Source organism: Hemiscyllium ocellatum, chromosome 47 (assembly GCF_020745735.1).
Source record: "Hemiscyllium ocellatum isolate sHemOce1 chromosome 47, sHemOce1.pat.X.cur, whole genome shotgun sequence".
In the NCBI taxonomy this organism is placed as follows: Eukaryota; Metazoa; Chordata; class Chondrichthyes; order Orectolobiformes; family Hemiscylliidae; genus Hemiscyllium; species Hemiscyllium ocellatum.
This window is the reverse complement of record NC_083447.1, coordinates 22,778,216-22,795,880: the sequence shown is the minus strand read 5'-3', so window position 1 is coordinate 22,795,880 and position 17,665 is coordinate 22,778,216.

The following is a 17,665-nucleotide window of genomic DNA, read 5'->3' as shown; positions in this document are numbered from 1 at the left end:
TTTCTTTGTTTCAACAAATAACGTTTCATTCTTTGATTGTAGGACTGAAAGTGGAATTAATGGATGAAAGAATGAAGTGTGTTTCGTTGAATGAAATGAGTTAAGCTCGAGACATTGAATTCATGAAAGCAGCTCTTCATATTGAATTGACTTTGTGACATTGAATAACTGAGTGCATTTTCTTACTTTGAATGAATGTGTGCACAGTGACTGTTGTTGTCTCTCATATACAAAGGAATTGCTGTTTCCTACGAGATAAACAGGGACTGCTGTTCTCTGTAAGATATATAGGACCTGCTGTTCTCTCTCATATACATAGGTGTACCTGATCATTGTATGACACACTGGGAACTCCTATTCCTTATAAGCTGCATAGGCACTGCTGATTTTAACAAATATAACAGACGGGTACTAATGTTCTCACTCATGACTCACTCACTTCGATACTCAAAAAGATCCACAGGGTGTGCTGTTCTCACTCATATACACAGGCATTGTTGTTCATTGTATGATACACGGGGACTCATGTTTTCTATGAGACACAGGCACTGCTGTTTTTTATTAGATGCCCAAAGCCTGCTGTTCTCCAAAATATGCAGAGTGACTGCTGTGTCTTCTCATGTACAACTGCGCTGCTGTTCTCTATAAGAATACACAGTTACTGCTGTTCAATCTCAGATACTCACGCACTGTTGTTTTCTGTGAGATGCAGAGGCACTTCCATTCTTACTCATATACATTGTCACTGTTGTTCTCTACAACAGTCTCAGGAACTGCTGTTCTCTCTCATATACAGGCATTGCTGTTTCCTGTAAGATACACAAATCTGCTGTTCTCATTCATGTACAACTGCACAGCTGTTCTGCATAAGCACTGCTGATCTCTGTGTATCTCTCTCAGATGCACAGGCACTGCTGTTCTATATAAGATACACAGGAACTTCCATTCTTACTTTTATAAACAGGCACGGCTGTTCTCAACAACATCCTCAGCGACTGCTGTTCTCTTTCATATACAGGCATTGCAGTTTTCGGAATGATTTCAAATATTGCTGTTCTCACTTATGTAGTCAGACACTGCTGCTCACGGTAAGATACTCAGAGATTGCTGTTGTATAAACGATACACAGAGACTACTGTTCTGACTCATCTCCACATTGTCTATGTGAATTTATGATTGAATCTCTACTCATTGACTTGCACTGTGTTTCATTGAATGACAGAGTTAAGTTTCTTTCATCGAATGAATGCGTGCAGTTTGATTCATTGAATGAATGCGCTAACCTAGAGATATTGAAATCATGAGATAAGTTGCACACATTGAATTCAAAGGTGCAGTTTGTTTCTTTGAACGAATACCTGCTGTTGGAATCATGATAAAAATGTTGGAAGTTTCTTTGAATGAATCAATTAATAACGTTTGATTCATTGAATTTACGATTAAAGTGTGTTACACTGAATGAATGCATGCTGGTTGTGTCACTGATGAATGCCTTTACCTCGAGATATCGAACGCATCAAACAAGCTCTTCTCGTTGAAGTAATGCATTCCATTTGTTTCATTTATTGACTGAGTGCAGTTTCTTTCTTTGAATGTGTGCAGTTTGATACATAGAATGAATGCGTGCAAGTTGCAATCATTACATGAATTTTGGAAGTTTGATTCATTGAATCAATGAATAACGTTTGATTCATGGAATGTATGATCGACGTGTGTTTCAGAGAATGAATGCATACAGTTTGTTTCCGTGAATGAATGTCATTAACTTGATGAGATAATCTCTACTCATGTTATTACAACGTGCAGTACGTTTCATGGAATGAATGAGTACAGTTGGATGCATTGAAGAATGCCTGCTGTTGGATTTATTACATGAAAGTTTTGAGTCTGTTTCTTTGAAACAATGAACAACGTTTGATTCATTGAATGTACGATTGAATTGTGCTTCAGTGAATGAATGTGCTAAATTCCAGACATTGGTATCATGAGAAAACCTCCACACATTGAATTTAACCGTTCATTTGGTTTCATTCAATGATTGAGTGCAGTTTGATTCATCGAATGAACGCAGTTTGATTCATGGAAGGTAGGTGTTAGGTTTCATTCACTGTATAACTAAAAAACGTTTGATACTTTGATTGCATGATTGAAGTGTGTTTCAGTGAATGAATGTATGCAGTTTGTTGAATTGAATGAATGCGTTCGGCTTGAGATATTGAAACCATGAGATAAGCTCCACATATTGAATTGAAACGTGCAGTTTGTTTCATTGAACAAATGAATGTAGTTTGTTTCATTAAACGAATGCATTTTGCTCGATCATGGAATCCGTGTGATGCTTGTTTCTTTGAAACTATGAGTGCAGTTTGATAGATGCTGTTGAAATCATTGCATGAGTGTTGGAAATTGTTTTCAATGAATCAATGAATACCGTCTGATTCATTGAATGTGCGATTGACGTGTGTTCACTGCATGGCTGCCTTCAGTTTGAATGCCTAAAATTCGAGACAACGAATTTATGAGACAAGCTTTACTCATCGAATTAACTCATACGGTTTGTTTCAGTGAATTAACGTATGCAGTTTGTTTCACTGAACGATTGCGGTGATCTCGAGACATTGAAACAACGATATAAGCTCCACACCTTGAATTCAAATGTACAGTTGTATTCATGAATGAATGCAGTTGAATTCCCTACATTAAGGTGTTTGGTTTCTTTCTTTGTTTCAACAAATAACGTTTCATTCTTTGATTGTAGGATTGAAAGTGGAATTAATGGATGAAAGAATGAAGTGTGTTTCGTTGAATGAAATGAGTTAAGCTCGAGCCATTGAATTCATGAAACCAGTTCTTCATATTGAATTGACTTTGTGACAGTGAATAACTGAGTGCATTTTCTTACTTTGAATGAATGTGTGCACAGTGACTGTTGTTGTCTCTCATATACAAAGGAATTGCTGTTTCCTACGAGATAAACAGGGACTGCTGTTCTCTGTAAGATATATAGGACCAGATGTTCTCTCTCATATACACAGGTGTACCTGATCATTGTATGACACACTGGGAACTCCTATTCCTTATAAGCTGCATAGGCACTGCTGATTTTAACAAATATAACAGACGGGTACTGATGTTCTCACTCATGACTCACTCACTTCGATACTCAAAAAGATCCACAGGGTGTGCTGTTCTCACTCATATACACAGGCATTGTTGTTCATTGTATGATACACGGGGACTCATGTTTTCTATGAGACACAGGCACTGCTGTTTTTTATTAGATGCCCAAAGCCTGCTGTTCTCCAAAATATGCAGAGTGACTGCTGTGTCTTCTCATGTACAACTGCGCTGCTGTTCTCTATAAGAATACACAGTTACTGCTGTTCAATCTCAGATACTCAGGCACTGTTGTTTTCTGTGAGATGCAGAGGCACTTCCATTCTTACTCATATACATTGGCACTGTTGTTCTCTACAACAGTCTCAGGAACTGCTGTTCTCTCTCATATACAGGCATTGCTGTTTCCTGTAAGATACACAAATCTGCTGTTCTCATTCATGTACAACAGCACAGCTGTTCTGCATAAGCACTGCTGATCTCTGTGTATCTCTCTCAGATGCACAGGCACTGCTGTTCTATATAAGATACACAGGAACTTCCATTCTTACTTTTATAAACAGGCACGGCTGTTCTCAACAACATCTCAGCGAATGCTGTTCTCTTTCATATACAGGCATTGCAGTTTTCGGAATGATTTCAAATATTGCTGTTCTCACTTATGTAGTCAGACACTGCTGCTCACGATAAGATACTCAGAGATTGCTGTTGTATAAACGATACACAGAGACTACTGTTCTGACTCATCTCCACCGGCACTGCCATTGTCTATGTGAATTTATGATTGAAGCTCTACTCATTGACTTGCACTGTGTTTCATTGAATGACAGAGTTAAGTTTCTTTCATCGAATGAATGCGTGCAGTTTGATTCATTGAATGAATGCGTTAACCTAGAGATATTGAAATCATGAGATAAGTTGCACACATTGAATTCAAAGGTGCAGTTTGTTTCTTTGAACGAATACCTGCTGTTGGAATCATGATAAAAATGTTGGAAGTTTCTTTGAATGAATCAACTAATAACGTTTGATTCATTGAATTTACGATTAAAGTGTGTTACACTGAATGAATGCATGCTGGTTGTGTCACTGATGAATGCCTTTACCTCGAGATATCGAACGCATCAAACAAGCTCTTCTCGTTGAAGTAATGCATTCCATTTGTTTCATTTATTGACTGAGTGCAGTTTCTTTCTTTGAATGTGTGCAGTTTGATACATAGAATGAATGCGTGCAAGTTGCAATCATTACATGAATTTTGGAAGTTTGATTCATTGAATCAATGAATAACGTTTGATTCATGGAATGTATGATCGACGTGTGTTTCAGAGAATGAATGCATACAGTTTGTTTCCGTGAATGAATGTCATTAACTTGATGAGATAATCTCTACTCATGTTATTACAACGTGCAGTACGTTTCATGGAATGAATGAGTACAGTTGGATGCATTGAAGAATGCCTGCTGTTGGATTTATTACATGAAAGTTTTGAGTCTGTTTCTTTGAAACAATGAACAACGTTTGATTCATTGAATGTACGATTGAATTGTGCTTCAGTGAATGAATGTGCTAAATTCCAGACATTGGTATCATGAGAAAACCTCCACACATTGAATTTAACCGTTCATTTGGTTTCATTCAATGATTGAGTGCAGTTTGATTCATCGAATGAACGCAGTTTGATTCATGGAAGGTAGGTGTTAGGTTTCATTCACTGTATAACTAAAAAACGTTTGATACTTTGATTGCATGATTGAAGTGTGTTTCAGTGAATGAATGTATGCAGTTTGTTGAATTGAATGAATGCGTTCGGCTTGAGATATTGAAACCATGAGATAAGCTCCACATATTGAATTGAAACGTGCAGTTTGTTTCATTGAACAAATGAATGTAGTTTGTTTCATTAAACGAATGCATTTTGCTCGATCATGGAATCCGTGTGATGCTTGTTTCTTTGAAACTATGAGTGCAGTTTGATAGATGCTGTTGAAATCATTGCATGAGTGTTGGAAATTGTTTTCAATGAATCAATGAATACCGTCTGATTCATTGAATGTGCGATTGACGTGTGTTCACTGCATGGCTGCCTTCAGTTTGAATGCCTAAAATTCGAGACAACGAATTTATGAGACAAGCTTTACTCATCGAATTAACTCATACGGTTTGTTTCAGTGAATTAACGTATGCAGTTTGTTTCACTGAACGATTGCGTTGATCTCGAGACATTGAAACAACGATATAAGCTCCACACCTTGAATTCAAATGTACAGTTGTATTCATGAATGAATGCAGTTGAATTCCCTACATTAAGGTGTTTGGTTTCTTTCTTTGTTTCAACAAATAACGTTTCATTCTTTGATTGTAGGATTGAAAGTGGAATTAATGGATGAAAGAATGAAGTGTGTTTCGTTGAATGAAATGAGTTAAGCTCGAGACATTGAATTCATGAAAGCAGCTCTTCATATTGAATTGACTTTGTGACATTGAATAACTGAGTGCATTTTCTTACTTTGAATGAATGTGTGCACAGTGACTGTTGTTGTCTCTCATATACAAAGGAATTGCTGTTTCCTACGAGATAAACAGGGACTGCTGTTCTCTGTAAGATATATAGGACCTGCTGTTCTCTCTCATATACACATGTGTACCTGATCATTGTATGACACACTGGGAACTCCTATTCCTTATAAACTGCATAGGCACTGCTGATGTTAACAAATATAACAGACGGGTACTGATGTTCTCACTCATGACTCACTCACTTCGATACTCAAAAAGATCCACAGGGTGTGCTGTTCTCACTCATATACACAGGCATTGTTGTTCATTGTATGATACACGGGGACTCATGTTTTCTATGAGACACAGGCACTGCTGTTTTTTATTAGATGCCCAAAGCCTGCTGTTCTCCAAAATATGCAGAGTGACTGCTGTGTCTTCTCATGTACAACTGCGCTGCTGTTCTCTATAAGAATACACAGTTACTGCTGTTCAATCTCAGATACTCACGCACTGTTGTTTTCTGTGAGATGCAGAGGCACTTCCATTCTTACTCATATACATTGGCACTGTTGTTCTCTACAACAGTCTCAGGAACTGCTGTTCTCTCTCATATACAGGCATTGCTGTTTCCTGTAAGATACACAAATCTGCTGTTCTCATTCATGTACAACAGCACAGCTGTTCTGCATAAGCACTGCTGATCTCTGTGTATCTCTCTCAGATGCACAGGCACTGCTGTTCTATATAAGATACACAGGAACTTCCATTCTTACTTTTATAAACAGGCACGGCTGTTCTCAACAACATCTCAGCGAATGCTGTTCTCTTTCATATACAGGCATTGCAGTTTTCGGAATGATTTCAAATATTGCTGTTCTCACTTATGTAGTCAGACACTGCTGCTCACGATAAGATACTCAGAGATTGCTGTTGTATAAACGATACACAGAGACTACTGTTCTGACTCATCTCCACCGGCACTGCCATTGTCTATGTGAATTTATGATTGAAGCTCTACTCATTGACTTGCACTGTGTTTCATTGAATGACAGAGTTAAGTTTCTTTCATCGAATGAATGCGTGCAGTTCGATTCATTGAATGAATGCGTTAACCTAGAGATATTGAAATCATGAGATAAGTTGCACACATTGAATTCAAAGGTGCAGTTTGTTTCTTTGAACGCATACCTGCTGTTGGAATCATGATAAAAATGTTGGAAGTTTCTTTGAACGAATCAATTAATAACGTTTGATTCATTGAATTTACGATTAAAGTGTGTTACACTGAATGAATGCATGCTGGTTGTGTCACTGATGAATGCCTTTACCTCGAGATATCGAACGCATCATACAAGCTCTTCTCGTTGAAGTAATGCATTCAATTTGTTTCATTTATTGACTGAGTGCAGTTTCTTTCTTTGAATGTGTGCAGTTTGATACATAGAATGAATGCGTGCAAGTTGAAATCATTACATGAATTTTGGAAGTTTGATTCATTGAATCAATGAATAACGTTTGATTCATGGAATGTATGATCGACGTGTGTTTCAGAGAATGAATGCATACAGTTTGTTTCCGTGAATAAATGTCGTTAACTTGATGAGATAATCTCTACTCATTTTATTACAACGTGCAGTACGTTTCATGGAATGAATGAGTACAGTTGAATGCATTGAAGAATGCCTGCTGTTGGATTTATTACATGAAAGTTTTGAGTCTGTTTCTTTGAAACAATGAACAACGTTTGATTCATTGAATGTACGATTGAATTGTGCTTCAGTGAATGAATGTGCTAAATTCCAGACATTGGTATCATGAGAAAACCTCCACACATTGAATTTAACCTTTCATTTGGTTTCATTCAATGATTGAGTGCAGTTTGATTCATCGAATGAACGCAGTTGGATTCATGGAAGGTAGGTGTTAGGTTTCATTCACTGTATAACTAAATAACGTTTGATACTTTGATTGCATGATTGAAGTGTGTTTCAGTGAATGAATGTATGCAGTTTGTTGAATTGAATGAATGCGTTCGGCTCGAGATATTGAAACCATCAGATAAGCTCCACATATTGAATTGAAACGTGCAGTTTGTTTCATTGAACAAATGAATGTAGTTTGTTTCATTAAACGAATGCATTTTGCTCGATCATGGAATCCGTGTGATGCATGTTTCTTTGAAACTATGAGTGCAGTTTGATACATGCTGTTGAAATCATTACATGAGTGTTGGAAATTGTTTTCAATGAATCAATGAATACCGTCTGATTCATTGAATGTGCGATTGACGTGGGTTCACTGCATGGCTGCCTTCAGTTTGAATGCCTAAAATTCGAGACAACGAAATTATGAGACAAGCTTTACTCATCGAATTAACTCATACAGTTTGTTTCAGTGAACTAACGTATGCAGTTTGTTTCACTGAACGATTGCGTTGATCTCGAGACATTGAAACAACGATATAAGCTCCACACCTTGAATTCAAATGTACAGTTGTATTCATGAATGAATGCAGTTGAATTCCCTACATTAAGGTGTTTGGTTTCTTTCTTTGTTTCAACAAATAACGTTTCATTCTTTGATTGTAGGATTGAAAGTGGAATTAATGGATGAAAGAATGAAGTGTGTTTCGTTGAATGAAATGAGTTAAGCTCGAGCCATTGAATTCATGAAACCAGTTCTTCATATTGAATTGACTTTGTGACAGTGAATAACTGAGTGCATTTTCTTACTTTGAATGAATGTGTGCACAGTGACTGTTGTTGTCTCTCATATACAAAGGAATTGCTGTTTCCTACGAGATAAACAGGGACTGCTGTTCTCTGTAAGATATATAGGACCAGATGTTCTCTCTCATATACACAGGTGTACCTGATCATTGTATGACACACTGGGAACTCCTATTCCTTATAAGCTGCATAGGCACTGCTGATTTTAACAAATATAACAGACGGGTACTAATGTTCTCACTCATGACTCACTCACTTCGATACTCAAAAAGATCCACAGGGTGTGCTGTTCTCACTCATATACACAGGCATTGTTGTTCATTGTATGATACACGGGGACTCATGTTTTCTATGAGACACAGGCACTGCTGTTTTTTATTAGATGCCCAAAGCCTGCTGTTCTCCAAAATATGCAGAGTGACTGCTGTGTCTTCTCATGTACAACTGCGCTGCTGTTCTCTATAAGAATACACAGTTACTGCTGTTCAATCTCAGATACTCAGGCACTGTTGTTTTCTGTGAGATGCAGAGGCACTTCCATTCTTACTCATATACATTGGCACTGTTGTTCTCTACAACAGTCTCAGGAACTGCTGTTCTCTCTCATATACAGGCATTGCTGTTTCCTGTAAGATACACAAATCTGCTGTTCTCATTCATGTACAACAGCACAGCTGTTCTGCATAAGCACTGCTGATCTCTGTGTATCTCTCTCAGATGCACAGGCACTGCTGTTCTATATAAGATACACAGGAACTTCCATTCTTACTTTTATAAACAGGCACGGCTGTTCTCAACAACATCTCAGCGAATGCTGTTCTCTTTCATATACAGGCATTGCAGTTTTCGGAATGATTTCAAATATTGCTGTTCTCACTTATGTAGTCAGACACTGCTGCTCACGATAAGATACTCAGAGATTGCTGTTGTATAAACGATACACAGAGACTACTGTTCTGACTCATCTCCACCGGCACTGCCATTGTCTATGTGAATTTATGATTGAAGCTCTACTCATTGACTTGCACTGTGTTTCATTGAATGACAGAGTTAAGTTTCTTTCATCGAATGAATGCGTGCAGTTTGATTCATTGAATGAATGCGTTAACCTAGAGATATTGAAATCATGAGATAAGTTGCACACATTGAATTCAAAGGTGCAGTTTGTTTCTTTGAACGAATACCTGCTGTTGGAATCATGATAAAAATGTTGGAAGTTTCTTTGAATGAATCAACTAATAACGTTTGATTCATTGAATTTACGATTAAAGTGTGTTACACTGAATGAATGCATGCTGGTTGTGTCACTGATGAATGCCTTTACCTCGAGATATCGAACGCATCAAACAAGCTCTTCTCGTTGAAGTAATGCATTCCATTTGTTTCATTTATTGACTGAGTGCAGTTTCTTTCTTTGAATGTGTGCAGTTTGATACATAGAATGAATGCGTGCAAGTTGCAATCATTACATGAATTTTGGAAGTTTGATTCATTGAATCAATGAATAACGTTTGATTCATGGAATGTATGATCGACGTGTGTTTCAGAGAATGAATGCATACAGTTTGTTTCCGTGAATGAATGTCATTAACTTGATGAGATAATCTCTACTCATGTTATTACAACGTGCAGTACGTTTCATGGAATGAATGAGTACAGTTGGATGCATTGAAGAATGCCTGCTGTTGGATTTATTACATGAAAGTTTTGAGTCTGTTTCTTTGAAACAATGAACAACGTTTGATTCATTGAATGTACGATTGAATTGTGCTTCAGTGAATGAATGTGCTAAATTCCAGACATTGGTATCATGAGAAAACCTCCACACATTGAATTTAACCGTTCATTTGGTTTCATTCAATGATTGAGTGCAGTTTGATTCATCGAATGAACGCAGTTTGATTCATGGAAGGTAGGTGTTAGGTTTCATTCACTGTATAACTAAAAAACGTTTGATACTTTGATTGCATGATTGAAGTGTGTTTCAGTGAATGAATGTATGCAGTTTGTTGAATTGAATGAATGCGTTCGGCTTGAGATATTGAAACCATGAGATAAGCTCCACATATTGAATTGAAACGTGCAGTTTGTTTCATTGAACAAATGAATGTAGTTTGTTTCATTAAACGAATGCATTTTGCTCGATCATGGAATCCGTGTGATGCTTGTTTCTTTGAAACTATGAGTGCAGTTTGATAGATGCTGTTGAAATCATTGCATGAGTGTTGGAAATTGTTTTCAATGAATCAATGAATACCGTCTGATTCATTGAATGTGCGATTGACGTGTGTTCACTGCATGGCTGCCTTCAGTTTGAATGCCTAAAATTCGAGACAACGAATTTATGAGACAAGCTTTACTCATCGAATTAACTCATACGGTTTGTTTCAGTGAATTAACGTATGCAGTTTGTTTCACTGAACGATTGCGTTGATCTCGAGACATTGAAACAACGATATAAGCTCCACACCTTGAATTCAAATGTACAGTTGTATTCATGAATGAATGCAGTTGAATTCCCTACATTAAGGTGTTTGGTTTCTTTCTTTGTTTCAACAAATAACGTTTCATTCTTTGATTGTAGGATTGAAAGTGGAATTAATGGATGAAAGAATGAAGTGTGTTTCGTTGAATGAAATGAGTTAAGCTCGAGACATTGAATTCATGAAAGCAGCTCTTCATATTGAATTGACTTTGTGACATTGAATAACTGAGTGCATTTTCTTACTTTGAATGAATGTGTGCACAGTGACTGTTGTTGTCTCTCATATACAAAGGAATTGCTGTTTCCTACGAGATAAACAGGGACTGCTGTTCTCTGTAAGATTAATAGGACCTGCTGTTCACTCTCATATACACATGTGTACCTGATCATTGTATGACACACTGGGAACTCCTATTCCTTATAAACTGCATAGGCACTGCTGATGTTAACAAATATAACAGACGGGTACTGATGTTCTCACTCATGACTCACTCACTTCGATACTCAAAAAGATCCACAGGGTGTGCTGTTCTCACTCATATACACAGGCATTGTTGTTCATTGTATGATACACGGGGACTCATGTTTTCTATGAGACACAGGCACTGCTGTTTTTTATTAGATGCCCAAAGCCTGCTGTTCTCCAAAATATGCAGAGTGACGGCTGTGTCTTCTCATGTACAACTGCGCTGCTGTTCTCTATAAGAATACACAGTTACTGCTGTTCAATCTCAGATACTCACGCACTGTTGTTTTCTGTGAGATGCAGAGGCACTTCCATTCTTACTCATATACATTGGCACTGTTGTTCTCTACAACAGTCTCAGGAACTGCTGTTCTCTCTCATATACAGGCATTGCTGTTTCCTGTAAGATACACAAATCTGCTGTTCTCATTCATGTACAACAGCACAGCTGTTCTGCATAAGCACTGCTGATCTCTGTGTATCTCTCTCAGATGCACAGGCACTGCTGTTCTATATAAGATACACAGGAACTTCCATTCTTACTTTTATAAACAGGCACGGCTGTTCTCAACAACATCTCAGCGAATGCTGTTCTCTTTCATATACAGGCATTGCAGTTTTCGGAATGATTTCAAATATTGCTGTTCTCACTTATGTAGTCAGACACTGCTGCTCACGATAAGATACTCAGAGATTGCTGTTGTATAAACGATACACAGAGACTACTGTTCTGACTCATCTCCACCGGCACTGCCATTGTCTATGTGAATTTATGATTGAAGCTCTACTCATTGACTTGCACTGTGTTTCATTGAATGACAGAGTTAAGTTTCTTTCATCGAATGAATGCGTGCAGTTCGATTCATTGAATGAATGCGTTAACCTAGAGATATTGAAATCATGAGATAAGTTGCACACATTGAATTCAAAGGTGCAGTTTGTTTCTTTGAACGCATACCTGCTGTTGGAATCATGATAAAAATGTTGGAAGTTTCTTTGAACGAATCAATTAATAACGTTTGATTCATTGAATTTACGATTAAAGTGTGTTACACTGAATGAATGCATGCTGGTTGTGTCACTGATGAATGCCTTTACCTCGAGATATCGAACGCATCATACAAGCTCTTCTCGTTGAAGTAATGCATTCAATTTGTTTCATTTATTGACTGAGTGCAGTTTCTTTCTTTGAATGTGTGCAGTTTGATACATAGAATGAATGCGTGCAAGTTGAAATCATTACATGAATTTTGGAAGTTTGATTCATTGAATCAATGAATAACGTTTGATTCATGGAATGTATGATCGACGTGTGTTTCAGAGAATGAATGCATACAGTTTGTTTCCGTGAATAAATGTCGTTAACTTGATGAGATAATCTCTACTCATTTTATTACAACGTGCAGTACGTTTCATGGAATGAATGAGTACAGTTGAATGCATTGAAGAATGCCTGCTGTTGGATTTATTACATGAAAGTTTTGAGTCTGTTTCTTTGAAACAATGAACAACGTTTGATTCATTGAATGTACGATTGAATTGTGCTTCAGTGAATGAATGTGCTAAATTCCAGACATTGGTATCATGAGAAAACATCCACACATTGAATTTAACCTTTCATTTGGTTTCATTCAATGATTGAGTGCAGTTTGATTCATCGAATGAACGCAGTTGGATTCATGGAAGGTAGGTGTTAGGTTTCATTCACTGTATAACTAAATAACGTTTGATACTTTGATTGCATGATTGAAGTGTGTTTCAGTGAATGAATGTATGCAGTTTGTTGAATTGAATGAATGCGTTCGGCTCGAGATATTGAAACCATCAGATAAGCTCCACATATTGAATTGAAACGTGCAGTTTGTTTCATTGAACAAATGAATGTAGTTTGTTTCATTAAACGAATGCATTTTGCTCGATCATGGAATCCGTGTGATGCATGTTTCTTTGAAACTATGAGTGCAGTTTGATACATGCTGTTGAAATCATTACATGAGTGTTGGAAATTGTTTTCAATGAATCAATGAATACCGTCTGATTCATTGAATGTGCGATTGACGTGGGTTCACTGCATGGCTGCCTTCAGTTTGAATGCCTAAAATTCGAGACAACGAAATTATGAGACAAGCTTTACTCATCGAATTAACTCATACAGTTTGTTTCAGTGAACTAACGTATGCAGTTTGTTTCACTGAACGATTGCGTTGATCTCGAGACATTGAAACAACGATATAAGCTCCACACCTTGAATTCAAATGTACAGTTGTATTCATGAATGAATGCAGTTGAATTCCCTACATTAAGGTGTTTGGTTTCTTTCTTTGTTTCAACAAATAACGTTTCATTCTTTGATTGTAGGATTGAAAGTGGAATTAATGGATGAAAGAATGAAGTGTGTTTCGTTGAATGAAATGAGTTAAGCTCGAGCCATTGAATTCATGAAACCAGTTCTTCATATTGAATTGACTTTGTGACAGTGAATAACTGAGTGCATTTTCTTACTTTGAATGAATGTGTGCACAGTGACTGTTGTTGTCTCTCATATACAAAGGAATTGCTGTTTCCTACGAGATAAACAGGGACTGCTGTTCTCTGTAAGATATATAGGACCAGATGTTCTCTCTCATATACACAGGTGTACCTGATCATTGTATGACACACTGGGAACTCCTATTCCTTATAAGCTGCATAGGCACTGCTGATTTTAACAAATATAACAGACGGGTACTAATGTTCTCACTCATGACTCACTCACTTCGATACTCAAAAAGATCCACAGGGTGTGCTGTTCTCACTCATATACACAGGCATTGTTGTTCATTGTATGATACACGGGGACTCATGTTTTCTATGAGACACAGGCACTGCTGTTTTTTATTAGATGCCCAAAGCCTGCTGTTCTCCAAAATATGCAGAGTGACTGCTGTGTCTTCTCATGTACAACTGCGCTGCTGTTCTCTATAAGAATACACAGTTACTGCTGTTCAATCTCAGATACTCAGGCACTGTTGTTTTCTGTGAGATGCAGAGGCACTTCCATTCTTACTCATATACATTGGCACTGTTGTTCTCTACAACAGTCTCAGGAACTGCTGTTCTCTCTCATATACAGGCATTGCTGTTTCCTGTAAGATACACAAATCTGCTGTTCTCATTCATGTACAACAGCACAGCTGTTCTGCATAAGCACTGCTGATCTCTGTGTATCTCTCTCAGATGCACAGGCACTGCTGTTCTATATAAGATACACAGGAACTTCCATTCTTACTTTTATAAACAGGCACGGCTGTTCTCAACAACATCTCAGCGAATGCTGTTCTCTTTCATATACAGGCATTGCAGTTTTCGGAATGATTTCAAATATTGCTGTTCTCACTTATGTAGTCAGACACTGCTGCTCACGATAAGATACTCAGAGATTGCTGTTGTATAAACGATACACAGAGACTACTGTTCTGACTCATCTCCACCGGCACTGCCATTGTCTATGTGAATTTATGATTGAAGCTCTACTCATTGACTTGCACTGTGTTTCATTGAATGACAGAGTTAAGTTTCTTTCATCGAATGAATGCGTGCAGTTTGATTCATTGAATGAATGCGTTAACCTAGAGATATTGAAATCATGAGATAAGTTGCACACATTGAATTCAAAGGTGCAGTTTGTTTCTTTGAACGAATACCTGCTGTTGGAATCATGATAAAAATGTTGGAAGTTTCTTTGAATGAATCAACTAATAACGTTTGATTCATTGAATTTACGATTAAAGTGTGTTACACTGAATGAATGCATGCTGGTTGTGTCACTGATGAATGCCTTTACCTCGAGATATCGAACGCATCAAACAAGCTCTTCTCGTTGAAGTAATGCATTCCATTTGTTTCATTTATTGACTGAGTGCAGTTTCTTTCTTTGAATGTGTGCAGTTTGATACATAGAATGAATGCGTGCAAGTTGCAATCATTACATGAATTTTGGAAGTTTGATTCATTGAATCAATGAATAACGTTTGATTCATGGAATGTATGATCGACGTGTGTTTCAGAGAATGAATGCATACAGTTTGTTTCCGTGAATGAATGTCATTAACTTGATGAGATAATCTCTACTCATGTTATTACAACGTGCAGTACGTTTCATGGAATGAATGAGTACAGTTGGATGCATTGAAGAATGCCTGCTGTTGGATTTATTACATGAAAGTTTTGAGTCTGTTTCTTTGAAACAATGAACAACGTTTGATTCATTGAATGTACGATTGAATTGTGCTTCAGTGAATGAATGTGCTAAATTCCAGACATTGGTATCATGAGAAAACCTCCACACATTGAATTTAACCGTTCATTTGGTTTCATTCAATGATTGAGTGCAGTTTGATTCATCGAATGAACGCAGTTTGATTCATGGAAGGTAGGTGTTAGGTTTCATTCACTGTATAACTAAAAAACGTTTGATACTTTGATTGCATGATTGAAGTGTGTTTCAGTGAATGAATGTATGCAGTTTGTTGAATTGAATGAATGCGTTCGGCTTGAGATATTGAAACCATGAGATAAGCTCCACATATTGAATTGAAACGTGCAGTTTGTTTCATTGAACAAATGAATGTAGTTTGTTTCATTAAACGAATGCATTTTGCTCGATCATGGAATCCGTGTGATGCTTGTTTCTTTGAAACTATGAGTGCAGTTTGATAGATGCTGTTGAAATCATTGCATGAGTGTTGGAAATTGTTTTCAATGAATCAATGAATACCGTCTGATTCATTGAATGTGCGATTGACGTGTGTTCACTGCATGGCTGCCTTCAGTTTGAATGCCTAAAATTCGAGACAACGAATTTATGAGACAAGCTTTACTCATCGAATTAACTCATACGGTTTGTTTCAGTGAATTAACGTATGCAGTTTGTTTCACTGAACGATTGCGTTGATCTCGAGACATTGAAACAACGATATAAGCTCCACACCTTGAATTCAAATGGACAGTTGTATTCATGAATGAATGCAGTTGAATTCCCTACATTAAGGTGTTTGGTTTCTTTCTTTGTTTCAACAAATAACGTTTCATTCTTTGATTGTAGGATTGAAAGTGGAATTAATGGATGAAAGAATGAAGTGTGTTTCGTTGAATGAAATGAGTTAAGCTCGAGACATTGAATTCATGAAAGCAGCTCTTCATATTGAATTGACTTTGTGACATTGAATAACTGAGTGCATTTTCTTACTTTGAATGAATGTGTGCACAGTGACTGTTGTTGTCTCTCATATACAAAGGAATTGCTGTTTCCTACGAGATAAACAGGGACTGCTGTTCTCTGTAAGATATATAGGACCTGCTGTTCACTCTCATATACACATGTGTACCTGATCATTGTATGACACACTGGGAACTCCTATTCCTTATAAACTGCATAGGCACTGCTGATGTTAACAAATATAACAGACGGGTACTGATGTTCTCACTCATGACTCACTCACTTCGATACTCAAAAAGATCCACAGGGTGTGCTGTTCTCACTCATATACACAGGCATTGTTGTTCATTGTATGATACACGGGGACTCATGTTTTCTATGAGACACAGGCACTGCTGTTTTTTATTAGATGCCCAAAGCCTGCTGTTCTCCAAAATATGCAGAGTGACGGCTGTGTCTTCTCATGTACAACTGCGCTGCTGTTCTCTATAAGAATACACAGTTACTGCTGTTCAATCTCAGATACTCACGCACTGTTGTTTTCTGTGAGATGCAGAGGCACTTCCATTCTTACTCATATACATTGGCACTGTTGTTCTCTACAACAGTCTCAGGAACTGCTGTTCTCTCTCATATACAGGCATTGCTGTTTCCTGTAAGATACACAAATCTGCTGTTCTCATTCATGTACAACAGCACAGCTGTTCTGCATAAGCACTGCTGATCTCTGTGTATCTCTCTCAGATGCACAGGCACTGCTGTTCTATATAAGATACACAGGAACTTCCATTCTTACTTTTATAAACAGGCACGGCTGTTCTCAACAACATCTCAGCGAATGCTGTTCTCTTTCATATACAGGCATTGCAGTTTTCGGAATGATTTCAAATATTGCTGTTCTCACTTATGTAGTCAGACACTGCTGCTCACGATAAGATACTCAGAGATTGCTGTTGTATAAACGATACACAGAGACTACTGTTCTGACTCATCTCCACCGGCACTGCCATTGTCTATGTGAATTTATGATTGAAGCTCTACTCATTGACTTGCACTGTGTTTCATTGAATGACAGAGTTAAGTTTCTTTCATCGAATGAATGCGTGCAGTTCGATTCATTGAATGAATGCGTTAACCTAGAGATATTGAAATCATGAGATAAGTTGCA